The following is a 14093-nucleotide window of genomic DNA, read 5'->3' as shown; positions in this document are numbered from 1 at the left end:
CGCCCCCAGGTATTCCTTCCTTCGCCTTCGCCTCTTTTCTTTCGTTTAATTTTTTTTTCTTGGTTCCAGATGGATAGAGGACGGAACGGGAAGCGGGGCAAAGTCCCTTTCTTGTTCCCGTTCCGTTCTGATATCGAATTCCACTCTGATAGAAGCCTAATTTTTAGAATCCGCGTCCTCGTATAGTGAAACAATAGGCCATCTTAATGTTCCGTTTTTTTCTATAGTTATTTGAGAAGTTTAATCATGGAGATGTTGGTTTTGAGTTTGATGGGCATTGTTTTTAGAAAAGATTTTCCCGTTCCGTTCTGCGATTGAATTTCTCTCTAGTGGCCTAGTTTTGGGAACCGTACAGAAATAATTGCCAAATAGAGAAAATAATTTCGTCCGCCCCCAGGTATTCCTTCCTTAGCCTCTTTTATTTCCTTGGTTTTTTTATCTTAGTTCCAGATGGATAGCGGACGGAACGGGAAGCGGGGCAAAGCCCCTTTCCTGTTCCCGTTCCGTTCTGCTATCGGATTCCACTCTAATAATAGCCTTTTTTTTTTTGAATCCTCGTCGTCGTATATTGGAACAACAGGGCATCTTCCGTTCCAAACCCTCCGCCCCGTTTTTTGTTTATAGTTGAGGAGTTTAATCATGGAGATGTTGGTTTTAAGTTTAATGGGCATTGTTTTCGGAAAGGATTTCCCGTTCCGTTCTACGGTGGAATTTCTCTCAAAAGTGGCCTAGTTTTTTGAACCGTACAACAGTGATTGGCCAAAAAAAAGAATTTCGTCCGCCCCCGGTATTCATTCCGTCGCCTTTTTCGTTTCCTTTTATTTTTTTTCTTGGTTTTTTATCTTGGCTCCAGATGGATAGCGGACGGAACGGGAAGCGGGCCAAAGTCGTTTGCTGGTTCACGTTCCGTTCTTCTATCGAATTCCACTCTAATAGTCCTCGTCCTTTGTGTCCAATCCAATCCATTAGAGAGAAAACAACAGGCCCTCTTCCGTTCCAAACCCTCCGCCCTTTTTCTTGTTTATAATTGCTTGAGAGGTTTAATCATGGAGATGTTGGTTTTAGTTTTGATGGGGCATTGTCTTGGGAAGGGATTTCCCGTTCCGTTCTACGATTGAATTTCTCTCTAATGGCCACTTTCCGTCCGTCCTGAACTTTCCGCCGTGTTTCGTGTGTAATTATTCTCAAGAGATTTGAAGAGCAATCGTTTCGGAAGACACTTTGATTTTTGATATTTTAGTGTTTGATAAATTGTTTTTTAATCATAGTTTTGCGAGTTTTCTCGCTTGGATATTTGTCTCCTCATCGTATATTTATTGAAGTCAGCACTTCGTGTTTTATGGTTCTAACTCTTGAGAAAATTGTGATTCTTTAATCGGACGTTATTTTCTTACTTATACTCACTCCGGAGACGGGCGTTGTTTTCAGAAGATATCTCGATATTTCGGATTTTTGTGTCTTTGTGTGAGAAATTGTTTTCTTTTTAATATTGGGACCTTTTCCTGTTAATAAGTTTTTTTGTTAATAAGTTTGTATCCACGATTTAAAACCACGGCTTTTGAATCAATCGCTTTATGATTTAAAACCACGGCCCATTCGTTCCGTCCCGGGCGGAACGAATGCTCATCTGGCTGTGCAAAGGGCGGTTCAAAGTTTTTGAACCGCACTGCATAACGATCGTTCAACTGCCCCTGCTTGAGACACTTGTTTTCGACGAAATTCTTGAAGAACATGTATAATCAATTTTAATATCGAACTCTGAAATGGAGCCTAGTTGAATTAAAGATGTCATTTTAATTGTGAAATGGAAAACAAAATAAATTGGGTGGGGTAATGCAAGCAAAGACATTTTTAGACTCAATGCAAAGTTAACCGAGATTCTCATGACCTTCTAAGAGTTAGATGTGCTCCGAGGAATATAACTTATCGGATGAATCAGTGAGATTTGTTGTAAGGAATGCCTGCATTGGATTAATTACTTTTTATTCGAAATAATTAAATCATACCCTAATCATCTTGAGGCCAATCAATCCGATGAAAGAAGATGAGAAGGCAGACAGATATAGGCATCGCATAAATAGATTGCATTCTATGTTAATAATAGAGAGATAGATGCCAGTGTGAATATATACAGAAAGAAATAGAGAGATGGAGGTAGACAATAGGAAGATGGGAAAATTTTGTGAGAAGAGAACATACAACATTGACACTAGACCTAAAAAAAAAAGATAGAACGATTGATTTACATGCACGCATATTTATTTGAAGGGTTAAAGGTAGTGAGAAGGATATGTAAATCGATTAATATATCAGCCATAGGTAGATGGAAATGTTGTTAGACGGGTGTATACGAAGAAACATAAGGAGGATTTATAAATAAATGGACAGCAATGGTACAACAAGGATAGAACAATTGATAAATATATTTATTTAGAGATCGAGGGGTTAAAAGGTGATGATATATATCACTGTATGTGTTGTGTCGACAGATGCAGGTATAAATAGCAAGAGAAAGGTAGATAGATAAAATGATGGATATAACAAACATAGGTAGATGGGTAAACATAAAGAAGATATATACATGGATAAGCGACAAATAAATACACAAAAAGGAGACAGCGATGCATCCACAGATATACAAACATAGATAACAATATAGAAGGGTCTGTAGGTAGAGAGATAGATAGTTATATCAATATGATACGAACAAATCTTGTTAACCCATGATAAATTAGAAATAAACTGATGAATATAGCAAACATAGGAAGACGGGCGAACATAGAGAAGATATAACAGTAAATACACCCAAAAAGGAGACAGCGATACATCCAGAGGTATACCAGCATAGATAACAATATAAAAGGGTCAGTAGGTAGGGAGATCAGGCCACTAACACCGAAAACTCTGCGGTATTTGAAGGAGTTCATCCCTCGCTAATCAAAGGACGGAGCGATGGGCTTCTCTGGACGATGCTGGCAGACGGCTCTTACGGCTCTTCTCCTCGTTGCCGTCTTCTGCTTCTTCTCAGGTTTCTCTTTCTCTTGCTCTCCCTCTTAGTGTATCTCTCTCTCTTCCCACCCATCGGACAATCTCTCTCTCTCTCTCTCTCTCTCTCTCTCTCTCTCTCTCTCTCTTCTCTTAATCTAGCGGCGTCGGGACGTGGCTCAGTCTCCCGTCCGCAGAAAGACTTCTCCAGGTGTCGCGTTACTCTCTATCTCTCTACTACGCTCTATCTCTCTCCCTGTCCCTCTATCTATCTCTCTACTACTCCTCTCTCTATCTTTATCTCTCTCCCTCTATCTATCTCTCTACCTCTCCCTCTATCCATCTCTCTACTACTCCTTTCTCTATCTTTGTATCTCTCCCTCTATCTATCTCTCTACCTCTCTCTCTCTCTATCTCTCTAACTCTCTACCTCTCCTTCTATATATCTCTCTACTGCTCTCTCTCTCTCTCTACTACTCTCTCTATCTCTCTACTACTATCTCTCTCTCTGTCTCTCTACTACTCTCTCTATCTCTCTATTACTCTCTCTCTATCTATCTATCTATCTATCTACTACACTCTCTCTATCGCTCTACCTTTCTCTCTCGATCTTTATATCTCTCTTTCCATCTACGTCTCTCTCTCTCTCTATCTCTCCCTCTCCCTCAATCTATCTCTCTCTCTGTCTATCTATCCAACTATCTACCTGTCTCTCTCTATCTATCCATTCATCTATCTATCTATCTCTCTCTACCTATATCTTTTTTCTTTAATTCTGGGTTTCTTAAAGATGTTCCTTTTTGCCTAGAACTTTTAAATATTGTGATCTATCTTTCTTAGAACTTCTTTGGCCTGGTAGATTCATTTGACAAACTTCTTACATGGACTCTAACTATCCATCTATCTATCTGTCTATCTCTCTCTCTCCCCCTATTTATCTATCTTTTTCTCATTAAAACCTTTTTTGACTCTTAAAGATATTCATTTTTACCTAGAACTTTTATATGTGATATGGTACTAATAGATCTCATGATTTATCTTTTTTTGGAACTTGTTTGGCCTGGTCATGTCATTTGACAAACTTCTCACGTGGTCATCTGGTGATCTATCTGTCTTTCTTTCTATGTGTCTTATTATCTTCCTATGTATCTTTCCATCCATTTATCTATCTATTTACCTATCTATGTATCTTTCCATCCATTTATCTATCTATTTACCTATCTATGTATATTTTTACCTATAAACGTGCCTATATATCTATCTATCTCTATCTCTCTCTTTCTCTTATGTGTCAGTGTCTTTCTTATGATGTTTTACAAGTTCTCCTACTGTTTTTGAAGTGATGGGTGTGCATGCAGAACAACATCAGTGGGACGGAAGCACGGAATTAGAAGAACATAATCCATCAATGTCCAGTGCTGCAAGTAGAAGAATCCTTCAAAGGCAACCTGCACCATCTCCTCCACCAAAGAAGAACAGAGTGCAAATTTTTGTTGCCCCTCATCACCCACCACCACCACCACCACCTCCCCCGCCGCTGCCATCACCACTGCCACCACCACCACCTCTTCCTCCTCCATTGTCTCCTCCTTCACTCCCGCTTGCTGCTCCTTAGCATTGGTTTCTTTGCCTTCACCAGATGGGCATGGGCTGTAACAAATATACAGCTCAATACCCAAAAAATATCCACAACGTTAAAATGATTGAATATCCTGCTGGTTAAGATGTCTCTCAGGTTTAAGCTTCTTATGAACCACTATCTATCCATTAATGGGCTGAAAGTTGGAGACAGCATAAGAACATGTAAAGTACTATCCAGAAGATATTTTCATCATAAAGATGTTTGTTATCCTACTAGTAAAGATCCATACCAGTTGAATGCGCTGAAAGTCAGGGACTTATATGGAAATGGGTTTCTTGATGTTCCTATTGATGTTCGAATCACTAGATGGAATGATAGTCTTAAAAGTAGGGTTTAAACTTGTCGTCGATATTTTTGGGATTATTCAATAAAAATATAATCTTTCACTCACTTAGTAATCTTAGCCAGTGATGATTATGGATAGTCTCCACAGGGAATATTGATTATTGAGATGAGAATAGGTACTTACTAAAAATATGAAATCAAGTGACAAGAAAATACGTGGGGAGATAGTGATATTAAGAAGATAATGATAATTCGGATTTGAAAAGATCGAGTAAATGTGAGAATGAAATAACAATGACAAGAAGAATGACAATGCTAGGATAGAGAACAAGTCAAATACTTTAATTGACGAGTAAGTCAATGATAAAATGATGATCTGAAGGTAGTACGATGTGATTTGGAGAATCTATAAGTTGGGTTATGGTGCCTTGGTTCAATCATAGAAAACAAGTATTTCTTTGTAATAGAAGTGATTACCGATTACAAACTGATCTTTAAATCAACACGTCACATGAACCTTGTGGGGAACTTTTTTCAGCACTGGCTTGCTCACTTTGAGATTGTTCTGAAGCTATTCACGTGCTCGGCTTCTATAAGTATCCACGCGATCACGTTGCTTTTGGATCTCCACTTCTTCTTCTCCCACTATTTTTGAAAATCTTGAAGATCTTCTCACCATAAAGACTCTCTCCTTGGATGATTGGAGAAGTGATGATAATGGAGGAAGGGAGGGGGGAAGAGCACAGCTCTGGCTGGCTTGGTTGCCTAAAGTGGGTGGCCCTTCCCTTATTTATATTTTACTTAAGTTTTTCTCAAAAAACCCATCAAGTAAAATCTACTCACCAATGACCCTATGATCTTATGCGTGTGGCCCATTTATAATTGTTGTTAATAACTTTAGTGTTCTAATAAAAAAATTATTGGCAAACCTTATTAATTAACTATATCAACATATAAATTAATTCATTAAGGATTCCATAAACCCAATTGATAGGTTAACTTTCCAGCATGTGGGGTGTCAAGCTACACCTCGTGTTCTAGAAAATACCAAATAGTATTTGAACTATCTCATGGAATCCTTGCCATCATCAGTTACCGCATATTATAATCCATCATCCACGCGAGACTCTCGAACGACTTAGGGTATGGTTGATCGTCAAACCCTTATCAGTCATTCGATTAGTAATGATGCGTAACAGGGATCATAGGAGAATACCTTCTTGAATATCCTCACTACCTTGGCCAGGGATTTGGTATATCATTTTCCTTGAGTCAATCTCATCTTATATTAAGGCCGTATGATCTTATCTTGATTAATCAATCATCTTCGTGGGCTTCTTACTACATCTAAGCTATGACTTGTTTCAATCTTGATGGAGCATGCCAAAATGACCCTCAGGAGACGTCTTCGGAGCTACCATCATCGTCATTAGCATCACCGCCGGTCCGTGTCTAGGCCGACCGACGCTCCAAAGCATTCGTGAAGATGCGCGGGTTTGAATACCCCGAGTAAAGCACATCTGCGCATGTGTTCCTTGTTTTATTTTTTTCATTTTTGTATGCCCATTTTATGTTTCGTATTCTTATAGAAGACATTGTCGTACTCGTCGTGACACGCCCGTATCGTCGCGTTCTATCCGTCATATTTATCTTCGAGTCATTTAAAGTTTCCCCCTTCGTTTTATTTTATATTGTTGTAAAAAGGGGTCCCATGTAGGGTCCCTTGTTGAACTGATTGTAAAGGGCCCATCATGGCCCTATATAAGGCCATGATGGGCATGTCCAAATCTCAGATCTGGAATTTGCAGTTGTAGAAGTTATCATTTCTATGTTCAGATCTCACGAGAGGACAAGGGGAGGAGAGGAGAAGAGGGAAGAAGAAGAAGAAGAAGGAGAAGAAAATGAAGAAGAAGAAGAAAGGAAGAGGAAAGGGGAAAAGGACACAAACGGGCTCCCTTTGCCCCGTTTGTACTAGTCACCAGCCAGTAGATCCATCGAGATCCTCGACAAACGTCTATGGTTGCTTAGTTGTTGCTGATCGGGTGTTTACTGGCTCCTCCGGACGGCCACAAGTGGTCCTAGGTGCACGGTCGACCATTCTGTTGCGCACCATCAGTGAACGAAGACCCGCCCATTGCCCGATCAACTTTCTTCGATGGCTGATTGTATGTCAGAAATTTTACCTAGCAATGCCTATTGCACCCATCGAATGCATGGAAGTCGAATCTTCAAGTTAACGAAGGCGGTGCACTACAACGTTGCTTTGCCAGTAATATTTGACTTGTGGAATGACGCCCTGTGGATCAAGCGGACCACGCGCGTGGAAGACTATTGGCTGCCTACTCCGCTGGGATCTCTCGATCCCGGCATGAAGCTTGGGGGCTCCGCAGCCTTTTCCCTCCGCCACAAATCTGCGCCGATTGACGCCATATTTGAGCCGACTGCCATAGCTCTGTCGGTGGCTACGGTGACTACCGGTCCATGACTGGTTCATTTCCGACCGCCCTCTACCACGCCCGGATTTCCTGCTGCTATCGACATCTCAGACTTCTACGGCTGTTCCAGATCCTTTCTTCTCGCATGCTGCAAAATTCATTACAGCACTACACCGCATTTACACCTATGCTGCTCGCGTTTGCTGTTCATCTTCACTCACGCTAATCCCTCCCTTGAGTGCGCCTATCGAGTTCAGCCTATTGTTTGAGCCGATTCCCTGTCATCGTCATCTCTCCTCGTCTTCAACCTCCAAGTTCCCACTCTAGTTCCTCATCGTTGTCTGTTGTCGAGCCCTATAGTTCTACTTTCGACACTCTCTCTCTCTCCGTGGCTTCCCACACAGGTGATTACATTGATGAAGATCCCGACAATGAGTGACGCCACCAACGATGTATGCAGTCCCCTTGATCTTTAGTTACATTGCATCCTACATTATATTTTTTGGCTGCACTCCACCGCGCTCGAGTTAGTTTAGGCGAGAGAATTTATGGAGAAAATTACGAATTGAGTGAATTCTTTGGTACGAGTCGAGCACATCTGTTATGTGCGAGCATCCACGGAAAGCCTTTCGTTCAACATCATAGTTGCCATTATCGCTTCGACGAGGGTCTGAAGGTCACCGTCACCGTCAACGGTCGTCCTCCCAGAACTGGGAGCTCAGAAAATTCCCCATGAGTATGGGCATGTACATACATCCACCTAGAATTGATGTCATCACGTAGTTACATCTCCTAGTGAATTACCCGTCGGACGATGCCCTCGACAACGTTCGACATCAAATATTATGATTAGAGACTCATATGTCGTACAAAAAATGAAGTTGTCCATCCACAAGATGTCCTTGGTGTCTCAGGTTAACAAATCACTTATATAATAGTGACATGAATTGAGCTGATTGACATTTAGGTCTAAGGATTTACGAATTTATATAGATAAATTAAGTGAACTCGTTCTCCAAGGAGCACTCACTATCTGTCCTTACTGTTACCACACTAATAGCCACATGATCAGCTACTTATCATATAAGTAGTATGAGTTAGTGATATTATTTCCAGGTAATTCGATATCCATTTCGACTATCCATCCAATAGAAATATTTATAGTACATGTTTCAAGACTAACGATCAATGTATTATGATCTCATCATAATTCACTAGGTCATTGCACATATTTATGGACTTCATTATAACCATCACACTAGAATAATTTTGAACTAATATTTTATTCAATGAGCTTAATAAAAATGTGGTGGTGTGATTTAGCTTGTTGGCCATGTAATATCCATCAGTATGGAGGTGATGCGATGGCAAGATGTCGTACTAAAATTGATCTAAGCTACCGATGATGTTGAGAAAGAGCAATGTAAGGCACATATACTCATGACAAATCCTTACGTTCAGCTAAGATCACAATGATTTTCGATTGCAGGTTAGTTCCCCTCCTTATCTGTTGCATTTTTCAATACACCCATGATACTCATGAACACACTTATGGATCTCAAATCCTTTCTATCTTTCAATCAGCCCACAGGAAGAAAAGTTAAAGGATAATTTTTATTGTGATCCACACCCCTATTTATAGATAAGAGGGTATGGATGGAGAGAGTGATGGAAATAAATGTGGCCAACAAGTCAGTTATACATCTCATATCTCGTTCCATATTTATTGATAGAACATATTCATTATAGTGCATGTGTGATGGTTATAATGAAGTCCAAAAATACATGAAAAGATTTAATAAAGTATGATGAGATCGTAATATGAAGACCACTAGTCTTTAAGCATGTGTTCTAAATATTCTATTAAAAAAATACATGAGAAGGACACCAAAGTATCCGGATAGAATAACACTATCTAGATTCACTCATATGATGAATATGGTCATTCTCGTAGCCATCAACGTGCAGACACTAATAATAGAGAGTGGATGCTCTTAAGTGGAAAGAGTTCACTGGATTGATCTGTATATATCCCTAAATGGTATTATACTGAACTGTCAATCAGGTTGATTTATGTCACGATTGCGTAAGTGGTCCATAGACCGTAGACACCAAAGATGTCTTGTAGATGGAGAATTGTACTTTGTCTATGACCTACGTGTCCCTAATCATGGGATTCTAAATAGTCATAGTTTGGGTGCATTCATAAGTTCATGAAGATTATTGTGTGGTCAAGATGGTATCATCCACCTGCAATATAAGAGGTGAGAGCTCAAGGAAGGCGATGCGAAGAATTCCTTAGCCAAGGTAGTGAAATATCAGAGATGAGTTCGCTGATGATTTCTAAACGTATCAATACTAACTCAGATGATTGATTAGGGTTTGAAAGTTGATCATACCTTAAGTCTTCCTAGGAGCATCAACTAGATGAGGGATTACACATACACAGTAACCGATGACGAACAACCTCCATGAGTGAGATGATACACACCCCTTTGTATTTTCTAGAGCACAAGGTATAGCTTGGCACCCACACTTTGGAGACTCAATCTATTGATTGGGTTAAATAAATTTAAGATAAATTAATCTATATGATGATATAATTCATTAATTTGGGAGGCCAATAAAGTTTATTGGGCCATTGGAGTTGTTAACTGAACTGATACATGGACCAAGAGTCTCGCACGCAAATGGTATTTTGGATGACGAATGATATACTTAAGTTTTGGGGATTTTGTAAAAAATCCCCAAAATGAACATAAACAGAGAAAGGCCCTGAATGAAATTCACTTAGGCCAGAATTTTTCAGGGATCTTCCCCTTCTTCTCCCTTCTCCCCACACCTCCTCTCCACTCTCGATGTGATCGGGAAAGTGTAACAAGGATGGAGATTGAACGTGGCTCGACAACGAAGAGGAGGATATCTGAAGTGCCGAGGATTGCTTGGATACTCCTAGAGTCTGCACACATGAGCAGCTCTATGTGACTCATTCGAGGTTCAAAGGAATCACAAATGCGATCTGTGCCAAGGTACTTCGTTCCGAGGTTTCAGAGATACAATTATGATTTCACTAAGGTCTTCCGCTACGGATCATTTTTAATTCTTTATCTAGATCAATGCCTCTAGAGCCAACAAATAGAGGTTCAAGATGAAGAATCCAATAAAATTTTAGCTCAATCAGACCTCTTGATTGTTGGATATTGTGCCTTGAAGTTGGAGGAATCGTAGACTTCCATTTTTCTCTCTCCACATCGGCTCTAACACTTCCTCTTTTTACATTTTCAGTTAACTATTAATCTTCACATAGTTAATGATCCGCGCAATCACCTCGTCTTCTACACTCACGCGCTCTAAGAATGCCACATGTACTTGCAGGAGAAAAAGACAAAAAAGGAACTTTAAATTTTGTTTTTTAATGGTTGTGACATGGCACCACATCATCTTGCACCACATCACAACATTCCCTTTTTTCCTTGAATGACATGCTGACAGTGTCATTCTCTTTAGAAAAGGGTAAGATTCACTCATAATTGCTTGACGTGGCATGAGTTTCTGCGTGCCGCATCAACATTGACTTTTTTTAATCATTTGGGGTGGTACACGTGCAAGTCATGTGTACTGCCATAATTGACTTTTCTCTTCCCTTTTATATTATTTTCCCTCAGTTTATGGATTTCATTTATTACAATTTAACTATGCCCTTTTTCTATTGGTCCATGTTGCCTCCTGAAAATAAAGTGCATTGGATGTCAGATCACACTTTGATTAATATGGCTTTGTGATTCGTAATGCCACAATTTCACCTTTTTGCTATGATTAATCCAGCTAATCATTGCATATACTTGTGCTTGGTTGCCATTTGACAAATTGAATGACGACACGTGGTGAGTGCATATAAATACTAAGTCATAAAAATATAATAAATACATGTTTTAACTAAGAAAATTCATATATCTCTGCATATAAGTTCAAATAAGAATATATTCCAAATCAGAAAATTAACTTTAAGGATACAATGTCAGAATAGTCCTTAAAAATAAGATTACATCCACAAAAAAATATACCAATTAAAAATAGATTTTAATCATTTAAAGGTTCATAAATGCATTTATATTCATTTTAATGCATAAAAGTGTAACTTTCCCAAATTAACCCCATAATTTATGTGTTGTCAACTTGTCATAGAACTTATATTAGTCAAACATGTAGAGAGCTATTTTATTGCCCATAGTCATTTCCATGATAAAATGGTTGAATATCCTGCTGGTTAAGATGCTTATCATATTTAAGCTTCATTTTCCAAGTCTGTTTACCCATTTATCAAAGCAGGAGACCAGTTGATGACACGTCTCAAAGTTACCCAAAACAAAATGGAGATCTTAATTGGTTAAATATGTAAAGCACAAACAAAAATAACATTTTTGTTGTAAAGATGATCCAATTTCCTCAAAGGTCAAGATGTTTATCAATTTTAAGTTTTTATCCATGATTCATTTCTTTTTTAATGAAGTGAAAGCAAGAGACATAGTTGATGATGGGTCCCTCAGTATTACCCAAAAAATTGGACATAAAAGTGTGATTTTGATAGTGCTATATCTTTATTACTCGGCAACTCAACTCATACTTGACCTTGATTTCAGAACTGAGTTTCATGGGTACACATAGCATAAGAGAAAACACATATTGTTCCTAATTATATGACGGAGTATAAAGCTCAGATGAGCCATGCATATTAGTTCTTAACTAATCTCGCAAAATATTATCTAATATTTGATGTAGAACAAGACAAAGAGGCATACCTCCATCTAATAGAGTAAAGTACGCGAAATTGATCAAACTAAAATGTTGATCATTGAAATATGCAGAGATGGGATGTAAAATATGCAGTGAGAGGTATATTAAAATGATAATAAGAACGATACACATATCCAACCTTCATGGAGGCGGTTGCTCCATGTGGTGGACGGCTTAAACATAATTCAGATGCAACAGTCTGACCTGATCTTGTTGGACTACGGATCTGATCCAATTGCTCACTCCGCATGGTGCTTACTTGGTTCTCCATCAAGCATTATACTTAGTCATAAAATCGATATGTTTTTCTTTTGATTCATCTAACAAGCCGGAAATCCTCTATATGAACTCGTCACGACATCCTGAAATATGGACCTTACATAATATGAAAACCAAAAAATACAGGAACAATAATAATTGCTATAAAAATAAAAAAACCTTCTGACCTAGTGATCTAGTGTCAAAAAGTCCCATAAATTTCCATATCATCTAAGAAAATGTAGGTACATTAAAAGGTTAAAATTTACATTTAGATTTGGCTGCAAGATAGATCCTTCATTAAGAAAATTAGGTATGTATATAATCCGTTGAATCAACATTCAAGAAATGGATATATATATATATATACAGACAGATGAATATATTGATGAATCTAGCAACCGTAAGTAGATGGAAAACATTTTTAGAAGGGCATATTCAAAGAACAAGGATAAATATATAAATCGACACTAAACGTACAAAAAAGGATAGAATGGTTGATCTACGCACATATGTTTAAATATAGAAGGATAAAAGGTAGGGGTATGGATGTATAAATTGATGACATATATTAGTCATAGGTAGATGGGGACATTGTTAGATGAGTGTATAGAAAGAAAGATAAATAAATAAATGGATAATAAATATAGAACAAGGAAAGAACAATTGAGACATTTATTTATTTAAATATTGGAGGGTTAAAATTGATGATATGGGGTTATAAATAGATAAATATATCAGCCATAGGTCAATGGAAATATTTTTATATAGAACAATTGAATTACACATATACGTATGTATGTGTCTGTGTTGACAGGTGGATGTATAAATAGAAAGAGAGAGAGATTGATAGATAAACTGATGGATATAACAAACATAGGTAGAGAGAGAGATAACAATATAGAACGGGTCAGTATGCAGAGAGATAGATAGTTATATCGATAATATACAGATATGATGTTAAGAAATCTTCTTAACCCATGATAAATTATAAATAAATTGATGAATATGACAAACATAGGTGGATGGAAAATATAGGGAAGATATAACAGTAAATACTCAAAAAAGGAAACAGCAATACGTTCACTGTATACAAAGATATAGAACAATATAGAGGGGCCGGTGGGTAGAGAGATAAACAGATAGTTATATCGATATGATTTTAAGAAATCTTCTAAACCCATGATAAATATAACAAACATAGGTAGATGGGTAAACATAAAGAAGATATATACATGGATAAGCGACAAATAAATACACAAAAAGGAGACAGCGATGCATCCACAGATATACAAACATAGATAACAATATAGAAGGGTCTGTAGGTAGAGAGATAGATAGTTATATCAATATGATACGAACAAATCTTGTTAACCCATGATAAATTAGAAATAAACTGATGAATATAGCAAACATAGGAAGACGGGCGAACATAGAGAAGATATAACAGTAAATACACCCAAAAAGGAGACAGCGATACATCCAGAGGTATACCAGCATAGATAACAATATAAAAGGGTCAGTAGGTAGGGAGATAGATTATTATGTGGATAATACACACATATAATATTATGAAATCTTCTTCACCCATGATAAATTAAAAATAAGACGTAATCAAATATTTAAAATTGATGCATCCCAACCTCATACTGAGTAGGTTTTTGTTTGTATCACTGCGCGTTGACGTCAAGTTC

Source organism: Wolffia australiana, chromosome 10 (genome assembly GCF_029677425.1).
Source record: "Wolffia australiana isolate 7733 chromosome 10, ASM2967742v1".
Lineage (NCBI taxonomy): Eukaryota > Viridiplantae > Streptophyta > Magnoliopsida > Alismatales > Araceae > Wolffia > Wolffia australiana.
The sequence above is the reverse complement of the archived record's forward strand: the minus strand, read 5'-3'. Positions refer to the sequence as shown.